The following is an 18,288-nucleotide window of genomic DNA, read 5'->3' on the forward strand; positions in this document are numbered from 1 at the left end:
GTGCTTCGCGCCGTGGTAATATCCGTGAATTACTGCCGGACGCTCTGTACTTCCTTTCTTAATTGGCGTCGCAAAGAGATCGAGTTAATGCAAATAGCTGGCGAACCAACTGAGAAGAAGTATCTCGCACTGCGAACTTCGCATAAAAACTCAGACTTACGTCATCATCATTGTCTATTCTTTTGCTGTTAGCTATCGTGAAATAACGTGCATACATTTTTAGCTCCACGTTTTCATCTCACGTTATCAGAAGATTTGCGTTAAATTTAACACATTCACGTATCTCAAATAGTCCACTTCAATTTTTATGTTAACTTAACACAAGATAAAAAATATGTTAGAGAATAACGTAGATATTATTTTTATAAAATTATATTAAAAAATAATACTTACTGACATATACACAATTTGTAAGCAAATTATAGAAGCATACTTTTCAATATAATTAACATTTGTAGTATGTTAAATTAACGCATATTTTATCCACTCGTCTTAGAATTTACATCTTAAAATATGTTATTTTTACGTTACCTATTTACTTACTCATAAATTGTTTTTAGCACTAACAATGAGAAATGTTTTGAGTATCGATTTGATACAAAATCTTTAAATTAACGTTACGTTAAATTAACATTCTAACGTGTTAAAAATTCGATGTAAAATTTTAATAAGAACGTGTGAATAGACTGTTTTCAACACAAATACAAAATACATTTTACTGTGCTTTACTCGAGGTTTATCTCGTCTTCCCTCGATTTTTATCTGTATCATCGTCTCAAGAAACAAAATCTCAAAATACAGATTATATTCGCTGCAAGAAGAAGAATGACGTTACGGATCGCAGAAAGAGGAAAATGCATGCTTAACGGTGGTAGCCGACGGCCAGGGCGAGGTGGTTTATGTGAATCGATCTCTCGAAGTCGCGGCTGTCGTTCGCAAATACAATGCGGGTGAGTCGTAAAGCCGCCTGCAAACAGATTCGATCTGATCTGCGCGTGATATCGACGGATACTTACGGGCTCGCAAATAATGATTGTTAAACAAGCCGCGCGCGGCCACAACCAGCCATTTGGTGCAATGATGCGTGCCACAAGTGTTAAAACTTGCATTCAACTGTGTCTTGTTAAAAGCGCGGCAGAAAATCCGCGGCTGATATATAATGTGCGTACGGTAACGTAACGCAATAAAACCTGATAATGATCGAAGGCATCCTTTATCATTCGTGTGATGAAAATATTGTAAATAGCGCAATATCCGCCAAGAAATATCGCACAATGCCATCGAACATTACGGGAAAAATTAATTCCACTTCTCGTCGCGTTAGAGATAATCGCGGTATCTTCTTCAAGCACTGCGAAAGAGGACTTGCGTCATATAAACAAAGGAACTTAATTAATGTAACGTAATATAATAAAAGGCTAACTCTCTTTCTTCATCAAACTCACACGTTGTTTTTTTTTTCTTTTTACTGACAAATGCGTACATACGTCCGTAAGCAGATCGAATCACGCACTCGTCTCCCCCAAGTGCGATTTTCACGAGTTATATTCCATAGATATATCCTCGTTGGTGGTATCCATGTATCAAGAAGACGCTCTATTAATTGAATATACTATCGCGAATTCGCGACGTGCACTTTTAATTAGTCCACTTTAACGCGTTGTGAGAATTTTTCGTGATACATATCGTCAACGTTCTCTCCCCTCGGATAAACACTCCTCGATTAACGAATATACTCGCATATCCTTGGAACGCCAGTGTTAGATAGAAAAGCGAGATCAATCGACAATGGTAATTACCACGTTCTCGACCCGTTTTCACCGTCGCCACTCTTCCCACAAACGTCACACCTCACTGTCGTTATGCCAATCCTTACCATATCTCCTGATTATTTCTACCGCTAACGGTAATGTGTAACGAACGTGAAATAAATCGCGGTGTGATTGATAGCAGGGAAGTGTTCATGCGCTCGTAACTCTCGGCAAACGAGAAGTCACTTCCTCGACAAATGGCATCTAATATATCATACCTAATAATTGGACCGTCATCATTATTGACTTATATATTTTACGAATGACATATTGTCTGTAGGATTAACTGCACGATGATTGAATTGCGGAACGAACGCGAGCCAGCGTACCTATAGGAATCGCGAATCACGAGGATGCTAACATTGTACTTCTTCGTGTGCGATCGATGCCATCGTACGTATAGCTATTCGCGAATCGTTGCTGCCCCCGATACGATGACGAGAGTAATCGATCGGCTATTCCCGGCGCGTAGGATCGCCGTTAAGACGGCTGGAAACTTTTGCCACACATGGTACGCGCGCGAGCAACAGGAGGTTATTTGCTAGATAAATCTCGACCCGCCTCCTTGCATGCCGCGCTCTCGCGATACCCGATCGACGGCTCGGCCGATCGACTGAGTAGACCTCATTCACGTGCCTTCACGAAGACCGTATGCCCTCCACCTGATATCGGCAACATGTAGTCAAGAATGACCGTCGATACTGCGCTTAACACCGATACCTTTCGAATGACTTTCATCTACGATGGATTCAACTTGTTGAAAAAAAAAACCATGAAAAAAATTTGTCGAAATAACTAGAAACTTCACTGATTCAGCAAATTTACAGCTGTAATATACCAATAACTAGTTTTCTATAATTCTAAGTTAAAGTAGCAAAATATTAAACAGCTGAACAAAATTAGCAATTATAAGTAATCATATTCGTTGTATAATAATAGCACAGTAAATCTGTTAATGTAGCAAAGATAAAACTTTCTATAAAGTCGATTCAATATATAAATCAAGTTTTTAAACTAACCATACTAATTAAGATGACGTACAATTTTACTGCTGTAATGAAGAAAACTTGTTACATTAGCAAATTTCATTGCAGCAAAGAATCAACATACTGATAATTACTTACAGACATAATTTCTTTGTTGTGCCACTAAATTTTCTTATTGCTAATTATAGATGGTGAACTTGAGCTGCAGCTTTGCTGAACTGTCCAATCTATTCTTTTTTCTGTGAAGGATTGTCGGCATTTAAAGGAAGAAAAAAGAAAGAAAGAAAACGGTCTACGTGGCTAACACAACGGGCCGCTCTCCGTTCCGAGTCGGTTCGCCGTTTTTGCATTTTTGCATCTTGATACTTCCGGTTCTCTCTCCGTCCTGTCATATTCGGCCGGTCGAATTGGAGCGTGCACCAAGTAATTTGCGGACCGTCTTAATTGCGTGGCTTGTTAACGCGTATGCTGAGAAACGCGTGCTTCGTTTCCGAGGATATCTCGCTAGTTAAGCCGCAATCGACTGTGATTAGCGGTGAAATTGAAAAACGAAATGGTGCGAAATTGTTTAACCCTTTCTTGGCTGCACAAGGAATGGTCTCCGCTAAATGAATAGCTATCTTTAGAAGGAGACTCGTTGAGACGTCGCCTCAAATATTCCGGACACCGCAAAAGTCCTGCAATTTCGCGCACGCAATGCACCATGACGGGATGCCTTCCCGTGCGTTACACGAAAAAAGAGACGAGAGGTGTCATTCCTAGAGCCCATCTGGCAGAGCGCCTCGGTCACGTGCTAGGCCGATCGTCCTCCAACGGCCGCGTTTAACGTATATATGCCCGTATTTCCAATGCATGCACCTGATACCCCACAATGTCGCACTTGTTGCACGCCCTACCATTACTCGACGCTAATTCGTACCCGTGGCCGTTCGTTTCCTATGGTGACGCACGTCCCGACACGGGAAATATCCGGTTATTTGATGGGGGTGGCAAAAATGCGCGGTGACGTCCCCTATACACCTGCTACGAATGGTCGAGTTTTAGACGAGGACAAGCAACGTGGAATTCGAATTATTTCTTCTCGCAACCGTCTATAATTATATCCCTTTTCATCGCTACGTATACTCAAATGCAAGACTACTTACACGTTATAGAATATTATATAGATATATAGTCGTAGGGAATTCATCTCAAAGAACTTTCGTTTCCCGGTATAACAATTATATATTACACATTTTCAAATTGCTCTAAAGTATTATTACCCTCCAATTTGTGAATCATTTTATAAAAAGATTTACAACACACGTGTATACATAATCCTATAGATCATATGAGGTAAAGTCGTTTTCCATCGTATATACGCAATCCGGTTGTCCGCGATCGAAAACGCAAACGCGATTGGCAAAGCCCTGCTTAAGTGCAGGATTGTGTATAGGATATACAGCCGTCGTCAACTCACCGGTTGATCGCCGGCTCTCGCTTATTACGCGTACTATTACACCCGCCAACACTATCACAGGTACAATGTACGCGCCGCCGAACGGACGGCGGAATAGTTTCCCACGGAAATTTCCGGCAATTTGCGAGACGTCCCGACGTGCGTCTACGTCGCGTACCAAGGTCGCTTATACAAGGCGCCGTAACACTTTCTCGGTATGCGACGTCGTCGAGGCGATACACGCCGTCTTTTTGAGCTTGTCCAAAGAGGATTCGCAAACTCAAAACTCACACGAGCTCGAGGGAACAAACGCGCACTGTCAATTCTTACAACTGTACGTAAAGTTATTGTTTCGTGACTCACCTTGCGTATCGCGGGTTAATCAGCTTTTACACGACATTAATTATTTTATTATGCAATAAGTCATTAATCGACGTAACGTGAAGCTACCGTTTGAGTCACAAATTCTCACAAGTACGACGAATTTTATTGTACATATGTTATGTTCTATTATTTTCAAAATTAAGTTTGTTTCAAGAAGTCGAAAGTAATGTTCGTGAAATTTTAGAGACTTTTGGAACCATTTTAAATAGATGAAGAAATGGTTGGAGGCGAAAGGGGATATTCGAGATACCCAGACTTTCTTCGATGAGGCACTGTTTGGTGCCATAAGGGTTGGAATACGCGGTGTCTCTTTGAGAAAATTTTGATGACAATTTCTGCTATTTTACATTCTTCGAGACTCGTCGTTTCTGCGCTGTGTGTGTAATATACTGGCGACTTTTTAAATCACACGAGATGTGTGATTGACGTTACGTATTTATCTCGTCACGAAAAATCGTCAAGTGTTTCGTGCGCAACAAGGGAGGCGGCCGAGAGATACGTTACTTCGACGTCGTAAATAGTTTTAAATCGGAGCACTGCAAATATATCACATTTGACGTACGAGCATTCCTCGTTGCACCGCATGATGCATCGCATGCTGCCGCACCGCGACTCGGCACACACAGAGCGGAATAAAGGAGGGCATTAATTATACAGAGCTCCATCGAGTAATATGCAAACTAATATGCAAAATGAGAAAAAGTATTTCAGATCTATTTTTAGTTTTAAAGAAAAAATTTATCAGAGAGTATCTTTGATATTTCATACAATCTACCTCGTATTTGTAATGATTTCTGTAGCTAATTTTAAAGACTTTTTTGTATTTTCGTTGAGCAATTGCATTTACACATCGATTAACTATCTTTATTGAACGACCAGTTTTTCCACGTGCGGAAACGTTAAAAAATATTCAAATGAAATGTAAGATGATTATTCTTTAAGATCGTAACAACTTTTCATAATATGTTAAGTATCTCTTTTTCCGTTACGAAATCATGTAAGCTAACACATAGCTATTACACTATTAAAACGGCTCTATCAAATGATTTATGAAGATCGATCTGTCAGTATCTCTCTACGTGGCGGTTTTAGCCACTGCGCTTTAACGTAACGAAACGTGTTTTACAATTAAAAACTAGTTGATAGATATTTGCGAATAGCACACGAATGTTTTCGGAAGTGTAGACGATAAATATACAATAGTCGAGTGGTTTTTTGCGACGGCAAATCTCTGGAAAGTAACGAACGGTGAAATAATCGACATTGTATCACTTCTTTAATTGATAATCTTCACGAACGATTCACAAAAAATAGGTATATATTCACTATTGGAAGAATTAATTGGCAAAATACGCGCGCGCGCGCGACGCGTAGGATACAAATTGCTCGATTGCCGCTATATACATAATTCGTGACGAAAACACCTGCCTTGATTTATTTTCATTCAATGGAGCATGTCTGATTAAATTCTTACAAAAATATTACAAAATAAGCATTCCTTTATTTCTTCAACGATGGTTTTGCCAAAAAAAATTTCTCGGACAATTATTAATGGGATGATACATTAACATCTGCTTCTACTCTCAGTTCAACTTGTTCTTCATTTTTTCAAATTCTTATAACTAGAAAAAGATAAAGAATTAAATTCAATTAAGGTTAAAATTAAACTGTATTAATAGAAACGGAAATAAGTCACTTTTATAACGGTGACAAGAATTCATCGTGTGATAGAGTTATATATGTAGGAATTTAAACATTACGAAAGCGATACTTAGGATTTAAAAGAAGATAATCTAAAGGCAAATATCTCTTACTGCAAAGTTATTGCGCGAAAGATCGTAAAGTCTTGCTCTCCTGGTAAACGGGAGCGAAAGATCATTGACAAACCAAACGACCGATCTGGAATGCCTCTGATAGATTTACAGGCCCGTAAATCATGATTTGGCGGGATAAAAGGCGAAGAAAACGATGGTCAGCGCGTTAAGAGCTTATTTACAGTTCGGCGCAAAAGCGTAGTCGCTCTTAATAATACAACAAACAATACGACAGTAATTATTTCGCTCGTCCGACCCTGATTGGAATTAATCGCGCAGCGTAAGTGCGTGTACAGATCAAGCGTAACGGCAAGAAAGTGTACACTCTCTCGTATCCAACTCTTTGATTGATAAAGATGACTACATTCGACTGATATGTGAAGTCGTAGAAGGAGATACGCGAAAACAGGTTTACGCGTCGAAGAAGGAAAGGAGGATCACTCGAGCAATCGACATCACTCGTCAACAGGTGTATCCCCCCGAAGTTGTGGACAAATAAATTTGAGCGGAATACCTGCAGCTGAAGAAGCACAGTACGATCTCATACACAAGCATTCACAATCTTTCGAGAAATAACGTTTCCGATTGTTGTAAATCAATTTCTCTCGATGTACCGTATTAATACTATGTTTCGAAACAAGTGTAACTGGTATTTGATCCAATGCAGCTATGTTTATAAATATTTAACAACCCGTTGGAGCGAATCGCTCGCGCTTGTTGATTTAGGGTTATTAACTACGAAGAAGTATAAGTGGTTAAATGGCATTTAAAATATGACTTGATAAATGGATTCTCCAACTGCGCATCCCTATCACAATCTAAAGCAAGAACGAAATTATCAACGTACAAAGATATTGACGTAATCGTCGCCCGTTAACGGTTTCTAACAAGAGCCGTGTAAAAATAACGACAGAATAGAAGTGTCTCGCTAAAAGTTAAATGACTGCATTTACTTACCGCGTGATAAATGACTATACATGGACGTCTACTGTATACGCTGTTCCTCCGCGTGATCAATAAACATTGAAAAAGAATGCATAATTGCGAATCTTTCTAAAATAGTAATGAAAATTGCAGTATTCGATACAAAATTACGGATGTGAATATAATTACCTTTTAAACACTACATATCTTCCTTCAAACAAACTTACTGTGACGTTAAATACACTCAGAAAAAGAGTCGAAATATTCGCAAACAAATATTACATGCTACATTTTCTTCAATATTTATTTATTATAAAAAAAATTGATTGTGATGATAACATGTACATTTCTATGAAATATATCTTATTAATTGTAAAAAAAATAAGATAGATGTGATTAATTTGCAAGGAATGAAATTCTATATTTCATAATTGAACATTATATCTCTCAAATATCATATATTTTCAAGTATCGTTTTCTCAGTGTATATACCACACGTATTTAACTAATTACGGTTAATAATAGATAACTTGTTTTTATCATGAGTAATTTCCTTATCATGATAAAGTTTTGTTTGATAGATTAATAAATTTTCTATAATTACTTTTAAGATATAAAACATTATATTATTACAGATAAGAGTATTCCTTTAAATGTTTCTTATTTATTTATACGAGTCCAGTAATTTATATGTTATTTATAGAACGAAAACTTATTTTCTATTAGTACAAAAATCTAGAAAGCGTCAGTGCTGACACAATTCGATTTGATACGTCTGGTACGCGATACCGATGGCAATGCCGTCATTTGGCCGGGCCGTTTATGTTCGGTAGTGAATTAGAAATTAGTCGTTACACACATTTGCATACCGCACAGGTGGCTGGTCGGTCGGTTGCCGACTGTTTTCATAATAAAACGAGTTTTCGCGCAAAAAGAAAAGAGATTGTATGCGACGGCTCGAACCAGAGCGCAATAAAGATTCATGTGTGCGTCGTGACATTAACAAATGTATCTAAACGAAAAAGCCGCGTAAGTTGTTCGAAAATATGCATAAAGGACACCTGTCGATTGGTCGTCGAGTATGATCGCCTACACGACCTCCAAACGCCATTGCACACACCCATTCGTCCAATGGACGAAAAACAGATAGAATAGAGCGACAAAAAATCCGCGACGCAATATTCGCGAGACTCACTCGACTGAGAAACTCGTACGTGCTTCACGGGTGATTCAAATATAATAGTACATTGCGGTAGCGAATCTATGCCCGACGGACACTGCGCGATTAAAGATTAAGTGTCATTATTGCAGAGGCCCATGAAAACTGGAAAAGCTGGTCATTTAATGAATTTCGTCTGCTTATAGCAATCCTGAATCCATAACCGTGGCCGTCTCACGCAGGACGTTGCTAGTTACTCTCAACTAAAGATCCTCAAGTAAGAGATTGAACACCATTTATGCCCGTTTCTCACCAACGTAGCTTAATTTTAATCTTGGTCCAATTAACTCTTTCATCTTTTTCTAGTTTTAAAAATTAGAAAAAAATAGAAGAGTATAAGTTGAATTGAGGTTAAAGTTGATCTAACTTTTGATTGGTGCTAGAAATCCTTAAAAGAGATTGAATGTCATACGTTTGGTCCGCCATATTTTTCAAAACTTGCTCAAGATAGAGAATAAACCATTTTCAAAAAAAAAAATCTATTAATCGTGAAAAATATGGCGGATCAAAAGTGCGGTGTCCAATTTCTTACTTACGGATCTCTGCTCTCGATTAGCGGGTGGCGGCCGTTATCCGTTCACGCGCGAGCTCTCGCTCTCGCGACGATGGCTCGCCCGCGAGCGGAATAGACGCGCGCATAGTGGAGTACCCGGCCGGCGCAATCGGGGCCAGGTGTGGCGCATACGATTGCATTTGCAAACGCGTTCTCGTACGTACTCTCGAGCCTCGAGCGTACGCACCGCCGGCCGGCCGGCCGGCCGGCTCTACCCTATAAATAGATCCGAGAGAGCTACCTGTACCACGCGCGCACACGGCAGTCCTGCACGCAGCGCAGCGCAGTTGCGAGACGTGGTGCGGCGGCTCCGTGCTGCGCGCCACATGCGGCGAGAGCGCACGCGGCGCGACCGCCGTCGCCGATTAACTGTATAACCGTTGCGGCGACGGCGACGGCGACGACGACGACGACGAGGGCCGCTCCGCAATTAACCACCCGACAGTCCGCTCTCGCTGGCTGACAAACAATACCAGGAGAAGAGCCGAGTAACCGCGACAGGCATGAACCGCGCGCCGTCTCGCGATCGAGTCGATCATCATTCAGATTGCATTCCGCGCGATATTTCGCCCCGGGTTCGTCGCATCTTCGATGACAGTCGAGGATCTATAACGGGTTTCAGCGGATTAGATGGCTATCAGGAAGCAGACACGATCGATTCAATATCGATCGGTATATCGTGTCATATCCGCTGCTCATAAATTATCCGTAATTCTAACAATTATAGCTGATTGATTAAGAGAGGAAACTACCTACATCGAAGTCTATAATATTGAATACGAAATGATATGAAAATAATATAAGTGCGATGCTATCCTATACGATCTATCGTATGATAATGTGCGTTATACATTTGTAAGTCGCTCGTACACTTTGGTACCGCGTGTTAATTAATTTTCGCATTCACTTGCCAATTCGATAATGCTATAATAGAAGCGTTAACATCGACTGCCAGTATTCCCTGGATCTTTTACACATAGACCAGTACAACCTACAAGGTTTCCCGTAAACACATGAAATAAAACAGAAACATAATGACGTTTGCTCGACATTAAACCGCGATTTGGATGTTAAAGATTGACAAGTAGTGTCAGTTAAAACGATCGGATTTTTAAAACCCGATTATTATACCCAAACCACATTCCGGACTACATAGAAGACGTAACGGCGTGATAGATAATAGCGAAGTAGAGTCTTCGACAGTCGCCGAACCACGCGCGAATATTTACGCACGTGTAAGAAAGTATATAAAAAAAGTGCTAATGTTGGCAACGATCGTTATATAGACGGCGAATGTTACGTAGCGAATGATTGCGTCAACAGCCGCTTATTTTGCAATATCGTAAATTCTCAATGTGCCTTGTACGTGCCACATTAGAAGATAGAATGGCCAGTCGAAGCTGTCTTATCCCATGATTGAATAAGTATCCATCACGCTTCGTGCAAGTAATAGTCCTAAAAGTGGAAAACCTAATTACACCGCGAGGTGGAGATGATAGGTGTACTCCAGCTACCAATCGCACGACTTCTTCGCGAAGGTGAACGTTATCTCAATCGGATTACGAGACGAGCGGAACGTGACGTGTTACGGATTCGCAGCGTCATCGGGGAATAACGCGCGAAGCGCGCGTTTCGATCGAGATTTCCGTGACAAAAAGCATGAGAACGCGCATCGAAAATAGAAATCTCGATCGTCGCATCTGTACAAGTATCGCGAGAAAGCCATCTGAGAAAGTCCGATCGATTCTGCTGCGTGCCCTGAATGTGATATGTTCGAGGTAGGTCAATAAATAAATTATTATATATGTGCTAATTGAATAATGAAGAATACAATTTCTTGTTGCAAAAATAATTTCTCCGATATATGCGATTTGAAAAGTACTTGCTATTTTCTTGAGAGCTGCTTGATATCGATATACATATTCATATAGTTTAGTCAGTTTAGTTATCTAATTATATGTGTATAACTTTTCTCAGATATCAGGACGACATAAAGATTATAAAATGATTAGATAGTTCCATTTGCGTTGCATTAACGTTGCTACTCAATATTTTATTTGCACTAATGGTGACAATCGCTTACGTTGCAACTCTGTCGCTACCTCGAACGCGTCGTCATTCCTGACGCGGAGGAACTATTGAAATTCTCGATCGAGCCACTTGCACTTGTGGATCTGCGCCCTCTCTTCCTCGTAGTGGAATGAGTTGTAGGCTTAGACGTGGAATGACGGTAGGAAATTATGCGGATGTCCAGCTGGGATAATGGCGCCCGCGACAAACCATCGTCTCTCAAGTACGATTGGCTTGGGATTCCGTCAAGTCCATGCTGACGGATGTTATCTATGATGATCAATGTGCGAACATATTTACAGTATTGACATTCTAGGATAAAAGATCGTCGAATGATGTGTTGAGAGTGATGTGAAAATAGAGATCGAATTCTAACAATATAATCCTCAATTATTCTTTAAAACTTTTAGAGTGAATTGTCACTCCAAAGGATAAAATCTCGCTCTTAAAGATTAAAATTTGAGCCACTCTTTTTCAAGATTGGCTCGATTTTCTCTCTTTAGAGTGAGATTCCACTTCAAAAAAGGTAGAGAACACAGAATCCGGCAAATTATCATTTATAAGATAGGAAAAAACACTCGGAAACGGAAAAAGTGTCAAGTCTTTGATAAATTTGTTTCGAGACAATCATCAGATCGCTATCGCGATACACATATCGCTACTGTTGACAGATGATGTGCTATTATTGGTTCTAATGATGATTTTGTCTCCTATTAAGACAGCACAAGATCGTCGTCGGCATTATCAACTGTCAACCCATGTTCCCTTAACTGCGCCAACGACTTTTGGTCGACTTTAACGAGTACCATCTGACGCCACAACTGCCCCTAAGGAGGCAGTTGTCTTCGGGTGAACGTACAGGGTAGCGGCGGTAGGTGAAAGACGCAAGGGTGGAAACATGGGGCAGATGCCGCTTATATACGCGATTAGAAACGAATTTTTTTGAATAAGGGGCCGAGGGAAGACGGATGGGCTAGTTTGCATCAAGTCTGAACGCATTGTTGCCGATCTTATCCTTTCGATGTAAAGATATCGTTCTCGACATCCCTGAGGAACGAATGCTGTTGTTGGTATGGAATTAAACTCTCTTTGTACGTCATTATTTATGTAATCGAGCCAATTAACGGGAACGCGAATATATGTAGATGTACAATAAAGAAAGTTTGATCAGCACATCGTATTAATGATGATTCCAAGACACCTTATTACGTATACAAGGATTAATTAACAGGGGGATATTGTCAAAATATCGAAGCACCGGTTTCGCGTGTCGCTTTATCAACGAATCTTGATGAATCAATACAAGCTGATCAATTAATTAGCGGATTATTGCAGTAAAAAAAATGACACGCGCGCGATCATTTTCTTATCGATGTAATAATCTAGTTCGAGAGAGACGAAAGCGATTTCTTTGGCAAAGTAACAACCGACGAACACGTAATGGAAAGGAATACGTTCACAGAGGAATTGGCAAACGGGAGTTCAATCGTCTTAAAATTAATAGAGCTAATTTTGTTTGAGTAGCGTTCTTAATGCTGGTTGTAATGCCATCCATGTTTTACCGCGCTAACGAATAATTGCGATGATGATCTCTAATTTACCTGCGATTATATTGAATCTACGTAGCTCATGTAGATATACAGTACCTCCATGTATTTCATTGCGTGAGTGCGCGAATAGAATCCTAGAAAGAAAAGCAAGCAGACCGGAATGCGAAGTTTGCCGCCGACGGGGAATATCAGAAAGACCCATCATTTACTTCGTTTCCTGACATGTACATGCATCCAGGAAGATCACACTATATACTCAGAGTAAAAAAAACTACCAAACGCAAGATTTCCGAAATATTGTCGAATTGCATATAAATATCAGTTTCGCTATTAAGCGTCCAGAGTGATTTTTTTAAATTTGAAATTACACATATAATCCATTGGCCGCCAAGAATAAGTAATGTATAGCGCCGGAAACTCTTGGCGCGGTAATTTATAACGCCTCCTATATATCTACCTATTTTAATTCTCTCAATCTCATCCCATACTTCCGCTTTCTCGCCGACGTCTTCGCACAATGGAAGCCGTCGGCTTCGCAGATCGTACTCTCCGCTCGAAAATCATGCCCGTCACTTTTTGCGCCGGGCAACTCGCCAGTCATTAGCCACGCCGGCAGATCTATCATTATTGCGTACGAGCGTCTATCTGTAATTGGCGAATGTAAACACAGAGTGTAACCCGCTGCGCGTGCATCGGTAGGTGGGATCCCCGCGAATGTATGCGTGGTTTACGTACTGGTGACCACAAAATGTTACCCTACTCACGATTTTTGAAGGGAGAATGCGCGTGTGATTTTCCATAATACGTAATAAGTCGATCCATTACACATTTCAAATTTAATTAGCGTGAAGTATTGTAGTTATCATCGATTAAAAACTAAAAATAAAAATTAAGCAAATGATTAATTAATTTGTTGATAATAGTAATAATTGTAACTTTATTTAATGAAAAAAAGAATTATTAATATTGATTATTATGGAACCAACGAAACGAGAGAAATAAAGAAGAGAATGTATATACAAATATATTATATATTCGTATATACATTCTAAAGCTTTCAAAATCACCCGACACGCTTGATTTCTGTTCAATATACATCTTTACTTCGTTCATAAAACTTAATAATATTCTCGGGAGAAAGATATAATGAAACGTTATTTCTTAGTCCGTTCGTCTTTCATTTATCACTGAAAGCAAGAGCAGCTTTTCCGTCGTAATGAAGTAGTAGCTCTCAAACACATAAATATTCAATACGCGCGGCATATCTTGTCCTTGAAGAAATGTAACAAATGCAACAAAACAGATTGGCTAAACGATTTGTGCCTCATGACAATTTTGTGCAATCCACGAGCCGCGATAAATCATCACCCTCTGTGATAACTACAATCCTCTATCGTAGCGTCAATGGGAAAAGTTACTTAGTCCGACGAGTCTGGCTTATCTGGCGAGCCTCACCTGAATATGTATAGCCTGCTCGTCGTTGTCCTCGTGATCGTGGTCGTCTTTACCGTCTGATTATATCCCTCAGTTATCTCTTCACCAGGCGTTGAAGTCTCTCGAAATTGCGCTCACTGAACACCCCGCGGCGGTTCACTTCACCGTTCGGGTGGCCCGTCGCACCGTTCACAATAATCTCTCATACCCGCACACGTGTAAATTGTCACAGCACCACCTGACGTAAACCTTTTTTCGATGACCTTGCTAACTCGCGACTGCGATTATCTCCCAAATGGACCGAAATCCCGGAATGATTCTCGAATGATTTTCAATGGTGTTGAAGAGAACTTCAGGATTCCGATAGAATCATCGTCACCCTGATAACGTTGTAGCGTGATGTAGCTGGGCGACGTGGTCAATCACCGTGGATCAGGTGTCCATTAAGAATACTCGGCTCGTTGGTCACCGTTGCCGTGCGAAACCTTCCGGATCGCTGATCCCGCTGATCGCGTGGCTGGACGCGTGGTGCTTGCGGGTGGGGGTGGCGATGTGTCGTCTTGGTGTGAGAGAGAGAGAGAGAGAGAGAGAGAGAAAGAGAGACGAAGTCATAGGTCTCCGATATATCGGCTATGATGATTTTGAAGGAGTGGCGATCGACAATCGGTTCAGTTGTGATTAATCGTGGGTCGGAAATACACACAAACGTGGATCGTAGACTTCTCTCATCAAAATCGAACGAATGTTACAGCCAAATAAAAACTTCTGCTTTCGTCACTTCTTTCCATAACTCGTTCTAATCGGGTTGGTGTATCTTGAAGATAGAATCCTTCAATCTATCTTGGATTTTCCATCGTCGAAACAAAGTGTCTTCTTTGGACTTTAGAGGATTCCAGGAAATATCCGCTACACGAATTGTTGAAGAATACACCCCGAAGAGTAGCAGCGCATTTAAATTCAACATCCGAGCAAAGTCGCGATCCAGTTGTTGAGTGATAAAAGAGACGGTCAAGCTCCGAGCAAATCTGTCACGAGACAGTGTCACGAGGATACCGAAAGGACAGGACACCTTCGCCTTACAAGATTTCCCCGTGCAAAAGTCCAAAATTTCGTCGCGGTCGACGACGCGGCGCGCCGATGCGTGATAGAGGGCAAGTAACCGGGGGTCTTACGCGTTCGAAGTTGGGCCCGCGCGCGTAACGTCGTACCGGTCCTAACGTCGTCGTGTCTACGTTCGTCGTTCTACCTCGTGAAGCGTGCAGCAGGAGGCGTGCTGTCCCGGACTGGACTAGCCTGGGCCTCTGAAGTAGAGAGGGCCGGTCGCGCTTCACCTCCGCTTCGCCGACCTCCCTCCACCGTGCACTGCGTTGCTTTAGGTGCCCCTCTCTCTCTCTTTCAGTCGGTCTTGCGCGGGGCCCTCTCCCTCTCACCTGGGGCCTTCGTGTGCCGTGGCGGAACGCCGTTGCTTACCTGTAACTCCCTCTCCCTTATGCCGCGACCTCTCGCGATATCAGTGGGCCGTGAGCAAGAGAGACAAAGAGAGAGAGAGAGAGGGGGGAGGGGAGAGGGAGAAAGAGAGTAAGAGACGTTTAACGCGGGGGAATAGAGGAAGAGGGAAAGAAAGAGAGAGAGAGAGAGAGAGAGAGAGAGAGAGAGAGAGAGAGAGAGAGAAAGGAGAAGAAGGAGAAAGAGAGAGGCACGGTGAAAAAGAGGCCCCTCTCTTTTCCCTTTCCCAGTCTTCTATCGTATACTCATACCACGACGCCCCCATCGTGATATGACAAGAAGATCTTTTGCGACCTGATGATTTTAGGCACCGAAGGAGTTTGTCAAAAAGGAAATGTGTCGAGATTGAAATGATGTACCTATAATCGTATTAAAAGTGATACGGTTTGCTGAGAAAACTGGTAACGCAAAAGATATCTTATGTTTATGTATATTTTAATAATACAGGACCAACAATTGTTACGACAATAAAAGTCATTCGATTGTGAAATATATTACTTTATGACTAAGTTGGATTCATTTTTTTTTGTTCTTTTTTTGTCGTTATAGATAAATGAATAAACTGGATAAAAGAAATATTATACGACTGTTTGTTGCAATCTTGCATTAGACAACTATGACAAATTAACAACAATGCTATTAAAGATACTGATTTTTTGCTATTGCATTCTAAAAGGCGAGAACAACGCAAACTGTGCTAGAAAGGATAAAATAGCTATTTAAAGTCGTATCCATAACGCGAATCGATGTATTTAATGTGCCATGTTTCCTCGACTTCTAACAGCCGTCGGAACATTTATAACGTTAGAGTGGTTTGAGCATTGAGGTCAATGATGGGTGAAATTAAAACATCGATCTTTCGAAAATATGATAAATTAGAAATATCGATTCACGTCAAACATCTTTTCGGAAATTAGAAACGATTGGATTCTTTTTCTCTTTTGAGAATTTTATCGCGTCGTCGTATACAATATTAATTGATGAAACAAATAAAGATTCACAATTATATTATTAGAGGGAGTTTGTCGATAAAGATTAAAGTAATTTACCTATAATCACATTACAATTTATTTGGTTGTTTCTTATAACTATATAATAGTTGCTACATCTGATTCTGGGAATGCTGAGGATCTCTCACAGTTAAGTTGGGCATCGAACGAAAACGACAGATTAGCAGTCGTTTATCTATTCTCACGAATCTAGTTCTTTGTGACTAAACTACGCTGCGTGGATTAGGTCGAAAGCGATGATGAGGTTCTGTCAAGGAAAACCAAGACACTCAGTAAATAAGTCGCGGTTCAATCGCCATTTAAGGAGAAAGCGTTTCGATTCACCAAAGAACGTCCTATTCCAGATACCACTTAACTTCGGCTTAAAGTTAAATAACAGAAAGCGGCAAGAATCTCTCCATCTCTTATCTACGCGAAGATCTATGAAACTTCTAATTTCATCCGCATCACTGATAATTTATGTATACGTCAGTATCGTCGGTGACGACAGAACGGAAGACGGCCTAATGATCATCCTTTTAATTACGGCGCATACCACCGCCAATCAAATCCCGCCGAAAAAGTCCGCCGTGGTGATCGCGCGGCGGGATCCACGAAGTTCACACCGTCACCGTTATGGGCGGAACCGAGAGAGCCGGAACCACGCTTCCTGAACAGAACAAAACTTTCCTCCCGCCCTCCCTCCGTCGCCACCGCCGCCGTCAGCTAAATTGAACTTTGGACAAAGTTGCTACATGCAGCCGCGTCCATATTATACCGACGATCAAATACGAATCAACGCCCGTCTCTCTATCATCGAATCGTGGGCGTGTGAAACGGAAGCAACTTAAATTCGGTACGTGACTGACCTGACCTGTTAGAAGTCAGATAGAATTCCAACTGTGAATACAATAACTTAGCTGAAGTTGATAGGTAATACTATATATTCGCTTATCTAATGCATCGCGCTAATATATCGTGCGCCTCTTCTACATTTAACAAATTGCTAGAAAATAAGATAGATAGAACAAATATGAATAATATTGAGAAAAAAATTGTCATTCTCGAAAAAGTGTCGTATAGTCAGTTTATTTTAAAACGCTCGAAGGAAGTACCTTCATACCGTGCAATTAAATGTAATTCGCGACGTTCCGAAACAGTCTTCGCAATGAAGATGAGGTCACACGTGCGCACAACCTGTTGTCGCGAACTGCTTCAACGGTCGCGCCATAAAAAGTAACGCGCAACACCTCACCGCGTCCGCTTTAGTCGAATAGTTATGCACCCCTTACGCTACCCTTACGCTGCGCCCACCGTCTGCAACAGTTCTAATGCCCGCGTGTTCTACGGGCGTTCGTTGCACTTGCTGAAACAGCTGTGGCACCTGTGCCCGCTAGTAAGGTGCAACGTTCCCTCGTCCACCCTTGCCGTACGGCCAGTTCATCAACTTCCATCGTTCGACCCCATAATATTCGCCAGACTAGATCACTCGACCTGGCTTCTTAATGATATCTCGATCTTGATACCCGCTTCCCTCGTGCGCTCGTCTTCTTTCCTTCTCTCGCAGCATTTGTCGGCCGACGGCAAGTGATCACCATGATGCGCAAGTG

The sequence above is a fragment of the Cyphomyrmex costatus genome, unplaced genomic scaffold (genome assembly GCF_001594065.2).
Source record: "Cyphomyrmex costatus isolate MS0001 unplaced genomic scaffold, Ccosl1.0 scaffold245, whole genome shotgun sequence".
In the NCBI taxonomy this organism is placed as follows: Eukaryota; Metazoa; Arthropoda; class Insecta; order Hymenoptera; family Formicidae; genus Cyphomyrmex; species Cyphomyrmex costatus.